The sequence below is a fragment of the Mobula hypostoma genome, chromosome 6, assembly GCF_963921235.1.
Source record: "Mobula hypostoma chromosome 6, sMobHyp1.1, whole genome shotgun sequence".
Taxonomy (NCBI): domain Eukaryota; kingdom Metazoa; phylum Chordata; class Chondrichthyes; order Myliobatiformes; family Myliobatidae; genus Mobula; species Mobula hypostoma.
In genome coordinates this window covers 154473978-154485998 of record NC_086102.1, presented here as the reverse complement: position 1 = coordinate 154485998, position 12021 = coordinate 154473978, and the positions used below count along the sequence as shown (strand labels likewise).

Here is a 12021-nt window from a genome sequence, read left to right as displayed (position 1 = left end):
ACCTAGTTGCTGCTCCTGACAGACTGAGTCAAGGAACTGGAGGTGCAGGTGGATGTAACTCTCTTTCAGTGAGTGGGTCACACTTTAGGTGTGGACTATAGGCAGACGACTGATCACCCGAAGGAGTAATCAGACAGTGCAGATTTTGGGGAGCTAGATGGAAAGTTAAAAAGCAGGGCCTCCAGTCTTGTAAGCTGAAGATTAATACCTGTGTTGGTGAGGTAAAAAAACTGATACATAGTGCAGTTCAATAAATGCTAAGGAACTGATGCAGGAGGGAGGTCTTGTGATTTATGGATCATTGGGCTCTCTTCCAAGGCAAGTGGGACCTGCACAAACAAAATGTTTAGCGTCTGAACTGGAGCAGAATGAATATCCTTGCATCTAGTCTAACCTCTTTGGAGGATTTAAGCCATAGTGTAAGGGGAATGCGAGCCAAAGCGGCAAGGGAACAGGTGGCAGGGTTGAGAACAAGGAAGGTTGTATGACAAGTCAGGAATGGAAGGACATGAAGGGGCTGGCTAGTAAACGTGGTGGGACTGATGGGCTGAAATGTGTTCATTTTGATGCTAGGAGTATTATGGGTAAGTAGAATGGACTTGGAGCCTGGCTCAATAATGAGATTATGATATTGTAGTCATTATAGAGAGCTGTGTGTGGGACAAGACTGGCAGCTCGATGTTCAAGGGTTTTGTCACTTCAGATGTGATGGAGTGGTTGCAATCCTGAGAAGGGAGAACGCCACTGCAGTACTCTGTTCTTTTGCAATGTTGACATTCTATTTGTGAAAATGTTTTATTCAAAATACTATGAATTTCATTTTAGCAACTTTGCCAATTTCAACGTTCCCACAGCACCTCATTGTTCAAACTATTGTCAGTGCCCATGATGCTTTCAGTTCCCTGCTTGTCAGCTGTCTTCTGGTCTCCACGTTTCAGCTTTGCTGTCCTATAATACTTCATGTCCTGATGATTTTTAGTTTTCTTCATAGCCTCTCTACAAACTTTTTAAACATTAGTTGTTTGTGAATTTGGTTTACCTAACTCCAGCCTGTTCTGTTCCTTACTGTTCTTCACCTGCTACATGCCAGCTGCCACCCACCTATATTAATATTAGCGCTCATTTAGTAAATCAAATTTAATTTTCTCTTGCTGTTGCATTTCCTTGGTTTACTTCTAAGTCTAGTACCATTTGCTTTAGTAAATGATATACATCTTGAAAGTTCAGATTGTGTGCTGTAAACTTCCAAGGTTAATCTTATTTGAATAGACACTTGAATATGGAGACTCTGAAGCATATCTAACATGGATAGGAATCTATTGCCATCAGATTAAATAATAAACAAGTTTTGCTATTACTGATTTCTTAGTGCAAGTCAAAGGCTTACAAACCAAAATTGTAATTGTTAATTATTACATAGCAGTTTAGGAATCAAGCTAATGAAAGCTTGTTGTGATACCAGATGCACCTTCTCCTTGGTTGCCTTTCACTCTAGAATTACACATCATAACACATTCAAGTAAAATGAGAAAGACACACAAAGAGATTCTTTTGGTTTAATGTATCAGTACTTTGAAAATACCAATGTTTTTCACTGACCATGGTTGATGGACAGTGAAAGAAATTGACTTTTCTTCCATGTGAAAGATAGAATTTAGCCAAGCCCTGTATTTTCATTTAACACAGTGAGGTGTACTTTTAAAGCAAAAGTGTTTACATTTGTTTGAAGCCTGAGATTGCCAAAGCAATTTTACAAGTGTTCCTCACTACGGATTTTATCTCCATGACATGTCTTTTTCGAAATCTCTGAAGGGAAGGTGAGAATTTAAAGAAAGAACATTGTCACTCAAGCAAACAGATCAGCCACCCATTTGGAATCGTTCCTGAGATTTAATGTAGATCACACAAATGATAAGATGTTTTTGAATGGCGGTGATCCAACAAATATCAAAGGTTGTCACTCGCAATCAAATGCTATCTAACTTTCAGATTTTATTCTCTTTTAGTTAATCATTTTGCATTTAAAAGCGAGTGCACAAGAAAGACAATTCTCCATGGCAGCAACAATAATCTGTAATCTCTGATGATCTTGCTGCCAGTGTTAATAGTAAAACATCAATGGGAAATGAATAGAACTGAGATTCTCGCAAAAGACAAGACATGTAAACTTGCCCTTGTAAGGATACACGGAATGAGGCCTTAGAAATAAAAATTGATAGGGAATCTGTAGAACCCTATCTTTAATTTGCAACACTTTTCTGATAACAGAAAAAACTGACACACTGAAAGTCTAAAATATAAAAACACACACTCTTGCTGCCTTTAACTGCTAAGTATTTCAGGAAACTTCTGCTTTACTTCAAATTACCAATATCTGCAATGTTTTTACCCAAGTTTTTGTTTCTATCCTTGCAGGTAATACACCTGAAGATCTTTAGCTATTAAGATGACATAAAGGAAATTGTAATATTGCAACTTAACTATCACTGACAAGTATTTGAATCAATGGCAACAGCTTTAAGTGTCATTCTAATTAGAATTACAATTGCATAGTAATTTTGTTTAAATCAGTATTTTGGCCACATCAGTTACTTTTAATAGCTTTTACTGAATCCAGCTAACCCTGAAAGCAGAAACAACCTTGAAGTCTGAGGATTGTTGTAGCATCTAAGTTTAGTAGCACAAATACCAATGTCAAATGGACATAACAGTTGTATTTGCATTGCTTGGCAAGGATAGAAGCCTGACAAGACAGTATCTTTTGTCTGTATTCACCTTACTGGAAAGGAATAAATGCTTGTTTAGATTGTAGATTTCACAGTCTCAGCGTGGCCTAAAGCATTTTATCGGCACAGGAGGGTGGGCAGTGTTATAATGTGAGGTAGATGGAGGCTAACTTGCACACAGCATGCTCTCCCAAATAACATACTGATAATAACCAGCTAACTTTCATTTTTTTAAGTACTTTAAGATGGTTAAATATTGACAAGAATAACTGAGAGAACACTTTAGTTTGTTTTCATAGTTGAATTGAATCTTTTCCTTCTGACATTCTTTGTAATATCACCTACATTCTGAGAACAGCTTGCTTTAAGTTGACCACATTACTTGGTACTGCTCTCATTACACAGTATCTAACAGGAAAGAATTGATTGAATAATGTAGTTTTGAGGTTCATCATCATGAACTTCCTATGTAAAAAAAAAAGTCTAAAAATAGCTGAAGGAACACAGGATTTTCTTGCTCTCTGGGAAGTCCAACAGTTATTACAGATCCTTGCCCTCTCACTCAATGTCAGGAAAACCAAAGAGCTCATTATCAACTACAGGAGGAGGAAACTAGAGGTCTGTGAGGAAGTTGTCGTCAGGGAATCAGAGGTGGAGAGGGTTAGTAACTTCAAATTCCTCAGCGCTATCATTTAGGAGCCCTCGTCCTGGGTCCAGAACACAAGTACCATTACAGAGAAGGCACCGCAGCACCTCTAATTAGAAGTTTGTGAAGACTTGGCATGTCATCAAAAGCATTGACAAACTTCTATGGATGAACGGTGGAGAGTATCATGACCGGTTGCTTCACGGCCTGGTAAGGAAACACCAACGCTCTTGAATAGAAAAGCCTACAGAGAGAAGTGGATTCAGCCTAGTCCATCACAGGTAAAGTCCTCTCCACCACTGAGCACATCTACAAGCACCATGCACCATCCACCATCCAGGCCATGCTCGCTTCTCATTGCTGCCAACAGAAAGGAGATACTGGAGTCTTAGATCCCCCACCACCAGGTTCAGGAACAGTTATTACCCTTCAACCATAGGGCTTCTTAACCAGAGGGCATAACTTCACTCACCCCAACACTGAGCTGACTCCACAATCTATGTACTCACCTTCATTGACTCCACAGCTGTTGTTCTCATTATTTATTTATTTATTATTATTTTTTCCCCCCCCTTTTTTGTATTTGCACGATCTATTGCCTTTTGTACGCAGGTTGTTTATCTGTCTTTATATGAAGTTTTTAAAAAATTCTATTGTGTTTCTTTTACAGTGCACACCTAAAAGAAAATGAATCTCAGGGTAGCATATGGTGACATGTATGTACTTTGATAATAAATTTACTTTGTACTTTGTGCCATCAGTCGGCAGCCTTTTCAGAGTGTGAATGAATCAGTCATGTTGTTTTGAATCTGCCAGAATAGGAAAGAGAGAACTTGCTAGAAGGATATTGGTGGCCGATATGGCTTTTTCAGAACGTCTGTGGATATTAATGCTGGTACATGATTTAAAAATAAAAATCCTGAAGTATTTTTAATTTAATTAGCAATTTAAATTCTCAAGTTGCTCTGGGGTTTTGAACTTGTTCTTTGATTCATTTGCTCTGGGTCCTCCATAATTAATCCAGTACGACTCTACCCTACGAAGGAGCTCAGTAATTTTTAGATACCTTTGATACGGAGCTCAAATGATGTAGATTCTATAAAATACCTGATAAAGTAAATATAGTCAATATGGAAATCTGTTTATAGCCATTTTCTCTGAATCTTCACAACATTAGACCTCGTCTCTTTACATATTCATTGAGAGGTCTAGCACGGAAATGGGTCTTCTGGCTCAAATTGTCTGTGTTGACTAGGTTGCCTATCAAGGCTAATTCCATTTGCCTGCATTTGATCCATTCCTCTCTGAACCTTTCCAATGCATATACTGGTCCAAGTATTTTCAAAATGTTGTAAGTGTGCTGCCCTCTACCATCTACTCAACTATCTGCTTCAGCAGGTTATTCCAAATATCTATCATCCTCTGTGTGGGTATAAAATCTTGCTCCTTGGATCCCTTTAAATCCTTCCCCTCTTGTCATAAATCTGTGCCCTCTCTGTTTACAATCTCCCATCCTGGGTAAAAGACTGTGACTCTCAACCCTATCCATGTCTGTAATAATGTTATAAAATTCTTTATGTCATTCCTCAGCCCCCTTTGATCCAGGGAGATCAAACTAAGTTTGTCCAACCTCTCCTTATAATGCTTTCTCGTCCAGACAACATCCATATGAATCTTTTCTGAACGATCTCAAGTTTAATCATTTCCTTTCTACAGTGTAGAATTGTTCCAGATCCTCTTAGTGGGGTCCAGCTAATGTTTTATACAGCTTTTACATGACATACCAAGTTTCGTACCAAAGCCATGGCTGAAGCCGGCAAGGATGCCAGATGCCTTACTCACAGCACTGTCTAGCTTTCCTTCTCTGCTTTCTACCTAGCTATCTCAATTCTCTTTTCAGGACCTCTTTGCCTTTCCTTACTATGTCATTGGTACCAATACGTACCAAGACATCTGGCTGCTCCCCCTCCCCCTCCAAAATGCTGTTGACATGAACTGAGACATGCCTGACCCTGGCAAAGGGAGATAACATACCATTTGTATGTCCTGCTCACATCCACAAAATCTCCTGTCTGCCTCCCTGACTATTCAGTCCCCTATCACTACCGCTCCCCTCTTCTCTCTCTTGCCCTTCTGCGACACCCAGCAACTTCTTCCCAGAGTGAGTAGATTCATTGGTTTTCAGAGTAAGTTTAATAGATAAAATGGAATAAAAGAAATAGAATAATGAGCACATTGTAGAAGATTATCTTAGGACTGCTGGAAGCTTGTGTGGAGTTTAAACATGAGTATAGACTGATTGGGCTGGAAGCACATGCTCTGCACTGTTAAAATAGACAGTACTTAATACAAATTCTACAAATTCATAATTGGTGATCAATGTTGTCATTTACCAGGTAACAACTTGAAGCTAATGGTATCATCTATTGATCCTTTGGTAATTTCTTCAATGATTTGCTTTATTGATTTGCTGGATTAGCAATATTTCAGAATGCTCCTGTGATAATTTCCCCAGTTTCATCAATGTTTTGGTTAAAATGGATTAATACCATACATTAATGGCAAACAATAGAGCCAAGTACCTTTGCAGAAAAAACATTCTCTGGAATTTGTTGTGAATTAAGTTGCAATATTTGTTTCTTCTGAACACCAGACAGCAATTTGACAGTGAAAAGAATGGAGATTTTTTTTTTTTTGCAATTTTTGATTCGTGGTGAACAAAATCAGATAAATACCAAAAGACAATCCGCTACCAACAAAAAATAAAGTTCTTATTTAACACTTTTTAAATAGAGCTTATTTACAAGTTTAGAAAATTATATTCCACCAATATTCTTGTTTGTACTTAGACAATGTTAGAAATATTCTACAGGCCGGGTAGCATCATTGAAGTAAAATCAATATTCTTGGTTGATAGTGTTTGTCAGACTGATCATGTGTAATGAAAATATTTTAAAAATATGCAAATACTGGTTATCTAAAATGTGGGAAATAATCAGCAAGTCAGTCAACATCTGATGATAACATTCATGTTTTGAGTTTACTTAATCTCCTAAATGCTTCTAATATTTACTGATTTAATTTCCCTGAAATATTGTTTAAGGTCTGAAGGGATTTCATTAACTTGAAGGCTTTTAACATTCAAAAATAACAGTGAATCAATGGCTTTTAAATATTATTCCTCTACATTCTAGCCTGTAATTATTTTCTGCATTTGCAAAATTATGACACATCTAAAAGCAATTTTCATCGTGAAGACTCAGTGCTATTAAAGTTTGAAAGGAAACTGTTTTTAAGTTTCTTGGTGCCTTGGTAATGTTCAGTTGATTACAATATCCAAGCAAGAAGAGCAGCTTTGGAAATTGAAAATACTGGCTTTAATGCTAAGACATTAGTCACCTTCTTCTACTGGATATAACCTTTTGAAGCAGAAAATGAGTGCACAGAAAATAATTTCGAAAGAAAATTACTGCAAGATTAATCTATTATTATTCTGTAACATATATTGTTTCTCATTCATTGTTTCTCTTCACCATTCTCATTTATTGTTTTATTTTTGAAATCTTGCCATCATCCCACTAAAATTATTCTGCCTAGAATATTGCTAATACAGCATATGAATGAAGATTAATAATGGATATCCTGCATTTGCTGATTTTGAGTGTGTTGTACTACTGATATAAATGTTTAAAGCTTCCTATTTAAGGAAGGAGATTATAACTCACAAATTTAGTTTTAGTGATGTTAATATATCATAATCTAGAAATTTGCCATAATTTAACTGCATGCAATTAATGAGTTTCTGTAGTACACGCAGTCCTTTGGTTACATAATGGTTCTTTTCCTGAGAGCTCTCTGAGCAGATTTTTCTCTTATTTCCGCAAGTCAGTGCAGGTCAATAAACTTTGATGTGTATTGAGATGTGGACAGCAGGGTTTTGGTTTATTTCAATTCTATAGCAATGCTTTAAGTTGTACTCTACTTAGGGATCTAAAATATTTATGGGTGTTGTAGCTACTGTCAGTCATCTGTCCTTTAATGTGTTTTTAAAAAGTTAACATAGTCGATTTCCACAAGGTCACTCAATGATTTAACCATGAATCCATGTTTCATAGAAAGCGAATTAAATAGGATTGGGAATCCCTTCTCCATCCCTTCCCACCGATCTCCCTCCCGGCACTTATCCTTATAGGCGGAACAAGTGCTACACATGCCCTTTCACTTCCTCCCTCACCACCATTCAGGGTCCCAGACAGTCCTTCCAGGTGAGGCGACACTTCACGTGCGAGTCGGCTGGGGTGATATACTGTGTCTGGTGCTCCCGACACGGCCTTCTATATATTGGTGAGAGACCCGACGCAGACTGGGGGATCGTTTCGCTGAACACCTATGTTCTGTCCGCCAGAGAAAGCAGGATCTCCCAGTGGCCATACGTTTTAATTCCATGTCCTATTCCCATTCTGATATGTCTATCCACGACCTCCTCTACTGTAAAGATGAAGCCACACTCAGGTTGCAGGAACAACACCTTATATTCCGTCTGGGTAGCCTCCAACCTGATGGCATGAACATTGACTTCTCTAACTTCTGTTAATGCCCCACCTCCCCTTAATTCCCCATCTGTTATTTATTTATTTATTTATTTATTATTAATTTTTTTTTCTCTTTCCTTTTTCTCCCTCTGACCCCTCATTATACTCCTTGCCCATCCTCTGGGCTTCCCCCCTCCCCCTTTCTATCTCCTTAGGCCTCCCGTCCCATGATCCTCTTCCCTTCTCCAGCCTCATATCCCTTTTGCCAATCAACTTTCCAGCTCTTAGCTCCATCCCTCCCCCTCCTGTCTCCTTCTATCATTTCAGATCTCCCCCTCCCCCTCCCACTTTCAATTCTCTAACTATCTCTTCTTTCAGTTCATTCTGACAAAGGGTCTCGGCCTGAAACGTTGACTGTACCTCTTCCCATAGATGCTGCCTGGCCTGCTGTGTTCACCAGCATTTTTTGTGTGTGTTGCTTGAAATTCCAGCATCTGCAGATTTCCTCGTGTTTGCATTTTTAGATAGGATTGGGAACTAGAAACTTATCAGGATATAACGGCCCCATATTGTTTAGTAGCAGCCATTTGTCGGACTACATAGCTACCTATATCATATTGCTCTGCATTTACTTCCTTTACGTCCATCATCTAATCAAATATCTTATCTTCACCCCTAACACTATCCATAATTAAACCAATAGAAGCTATAATGTATTCAATAATTATGAATATTAATTTGCATTTCTGTAACTTTCCTATCTTGCAAAAATTCTTCAAACACTTATGGGAGAACTTCCATAAATTGGGTCTTTTGTAACGCCCTGTATTTTAATCAGTGTTGTACATGGGAATACAAAAGGCATGTAGAAACAAACATTTTGTGCTGTCACAATCTTATCCTTTTTCCTCTCTTATTTTCTTCACCAACTCTTACTGCCAGCAATCATCAGGAATTGGACAACATCACTATGAATGTAAGTTGCACTTCATTGCTTTATTAACCCAGTTCATTATGATAAATGGTTGCAGGCTGTTTTTAATCTAAAATAATAGAGTAGCTTTCTTTTGCTGTCTATGCATCTACATTCCCCAGTACACAAACATAAAACATAAGAAAAAGGAGCAAGTGTTGGCCATACTTTTACTCAAGCGAAATAAAATCACGTTAATCTTGGTAATACCCACTTTACTACCTGGCCTCAGAACCTTATTATTTTGAGGTCCCTGACAAATAATCTTTTTTTATCCTTGCAACCACTTAATTCAGAAATTTAGTGACTGGATGCCAGTAGATATACTGACCTCATGAATTACAATGTTCTTATCACTGCTCAGTTTGAGATTCAAGATGTTTCCTTCATTCCGGCCTCTTGAATCACTGAGTCACTGCAGAGGCAGTGAGGTTAATCAAATATTTAGTCAAGTAGAGTGAAATCAGATGGTTCAGCTATTACTCAAATTTTCTATATTATGTATTAACTGAAAGTGGTGTAGCAATCATCTACACCAGCCTTTCTCAACCTTTTTGCCCTGGAGGAACCCTTTAAATAATCTTCAGGTCTCAGGGAACCCCTGCATAAAATTATTATATCTACAGCTCATGGTACGTTAATGTGTTCAGCAAGTTGTAGATATAATAATCCAAAAATAATTGTCAATGCTGTTTTGAGTAGAGAATGAATTTTTAGCCAACCTTCCTTGGGCAAAAAAAATAGTTGAACTTAGCTTATCTTTCTTGAAATTAACCTCTTTCTTTCCCTTTCATAAATCTTAAAATCTCATAAGGCAAACAATAAATTTCTCATTTCTGGGTTGAACTTGAGATAAGCACACACAGATTTCATCATCAACTGAAATAAGATGATTTCTACCCTTGCTCTTGATGCTTGTTAAACAAGAAGAAGCTTGCTCACACATGTAAGAAGTTGAAAGCTACAGCAAAATGTTCATTGTATTCCTATGAATGTCAAGATACTCTTCTTACACAGAAATCCAGCATTTGTCCAGGGGCAGGTCAGTAAATCTCATCTTGAGTGAATGATCGGACTGCAGCTCACAAAGTTCTTCCTCCTCTCTCAAAGTCTAAGTTCTCAGGCTGAGCAGAAGATTCAGAGAAAAGATCCCTCACCCAGTCATACACTTGTGTTGAAAGGGTGGAAGAATACTGTTCAATTTTGTTCTGCAGTTGTTCTAGGTGGTTTTCAATAAGACTTGAGACTTTCTGATATCTTTCCTCACACTCAAGCCCAAGCAGCAGTGGAAACATTTCAAGATTTTTTTTTTGCAACGTGATTTTTCTGAAGATTCAGTTTCCTTTTAATCCAAGAATCTTGTCACTTGAAGTCAAAACATTTTCTGCAGGGCCTTGCAGAGACTTGTTTCATATGATGAAAAATGACTGTTAAGTAGGCTAGTTTCTGCAGCCATTCTTCATCTTCAAAGCACTCAGCAAAATCTGGCCGCCTGTTTTCTTGAACGTACTCCTGCAATTCACCTTTCAGCTCGAACACTCTGTTGAGAACTCTTCCTCTGCTAAGCCACTGGATTTCTGTATGTAGCAGGAGATCGGTATGCTTTTTGTTCAGGCTATCACACAGTCTTTAAATATTCTAGAGTGAACTGGTCTTAAACCTACTAAATAACTTTCTTCCTGAACTTTTTTACTGACTTCATTTTGAAAACTTTAATCTGTTTGTTTTGAGATTCCAATAATCAACACTTTTCTGTATCGAATGGCTGTGATTTGTAGTTGAGTGTCTTTTCAATTTTGCTGGAGCCATTGATATATTTGTAAGTCGTTTGCCATAGACTAGGCACAATGGAATAGAACAACTTGGATTACCAGTCCGTGTAAAACCCATTGATACGTAGCTTCAGTTTAGTCTCACCAACTGCTTTTGTCTCCAGGACCCAGAAGAGGCTGGTGGTCTGCTACGGTCCTGAATCTTCCGATCGCGGAGGGCGGTAGTCATTGTTTTGCGTGCAAACCCAACTGGTGGCTCCCTGCCTCAGGGTCCTGCAGAGATACCTGTATAGTGACCACCCTCTGAATTGGCATGCACTGACGACACACTTTCTCCAGCAGGAACACTGACTGCAGGAGGGCACACAGCTTCCAGTGGCCAAGCCACTTTGAACGTACAACATACAATAGTGCGGCACAGTACAGGCCCTTCGGCCCACAATGTTGTGCTGACCCTCAAACCCTGCCTCCCATATAAGCCCCCACCTTAAATTCCTCCATATACCTGTCTAGTAGTCTCTTAAACTTACTGGTGTATCTGCCTCCACCACTGACTCAGGCAGTGTATTCCACGCACCAACCACTCTCTGTGTAAAAAACCTTCTTCTAATATCCCCCTTGAACTTCCCACCCCTTACCTTAAAGCCATGTCCTCTTGTATTGAGCAGTGGTGCCCTGGGGAAGAGGCGCTGGCTATCCATTCTGTCTATTCCTCTTATTATCTTGTACACCTCTATCATGTCTCCTCTCATCCTCCTCCTCTCCAAAGAGTAAAGCCCTAGCTCCCTTAATCTCTGATCATAATGCATACTTTCTATACCAGGCAGCATCCTGGTAAATCTCCTCTGTACCCTTCCACATCCTTCCTATAGTGAGGTGACCAGAACTGGACACAGTACTCCAAGTGTGGCCTAACCAGAGTTTTATAGAGCTGCATCATTACCTTGCGACTCTTAAACTCTATCCCTCGACTTATGAAAACTAACACCCCATAAGCTTTCTTAACTACCCTATCTACCAGTGAGACAACTTTCAGGGATCTGTGAACATGTACCCCTAGATCCCTCTGCTCCTGCACACTACCAAGTATCCTGCCATTTACTTTGTACTCTGCCTTGGAGTTTGTCCTTCCAAAGTGTACCACCTCACACTTCTCCGGGTTGAACTCCACCTGCCACTTCTCAGCCCACTCCTGCATCCTATCAATGTCTCTCTGCAATCTTTGACAATCCTCTACACTATCTACAACACCACCAACCTTTGTGTCATCTGCAAACTTGCCAACCCACCCTTCTACCCCCACATCCAGGTCGTTAATAAAAATCACGAAAAGTAGAGGTCGCAGAACCGATCCTTGTGGGACACCACTAGT

The 12021-nt window shown here is 39.0% G+C and overlaps 1 protein-coding gene across 11 annotated transcripts in view; it reads left to right on the top strand.

Annotated features, from left to right (window-relative positions):
• LOC134348516 (PTB domain-containing engulfment adapter protein 1-like) overlaps nt 1–12021 on the top strand; it is a 436378-nt gene that overhangs the window by 105593 nt on the left and 318764 nt on the right. The window contains exon 1 of one of the 11 annotated variants that reach the window (XM_063052007.1): nt 4071–4088. The exons of the other annotated variants lie outside the window; for them this stretch is intronic. The gene's annotated coding sequence lies outside the window, so the exon portion shown is untranslated. Of the gene's footprint in view, nt 1–4070; nt 4089–12021 lie in introns of those variants that run through there. 11 annotated transcript variants of the gene reach the window in all.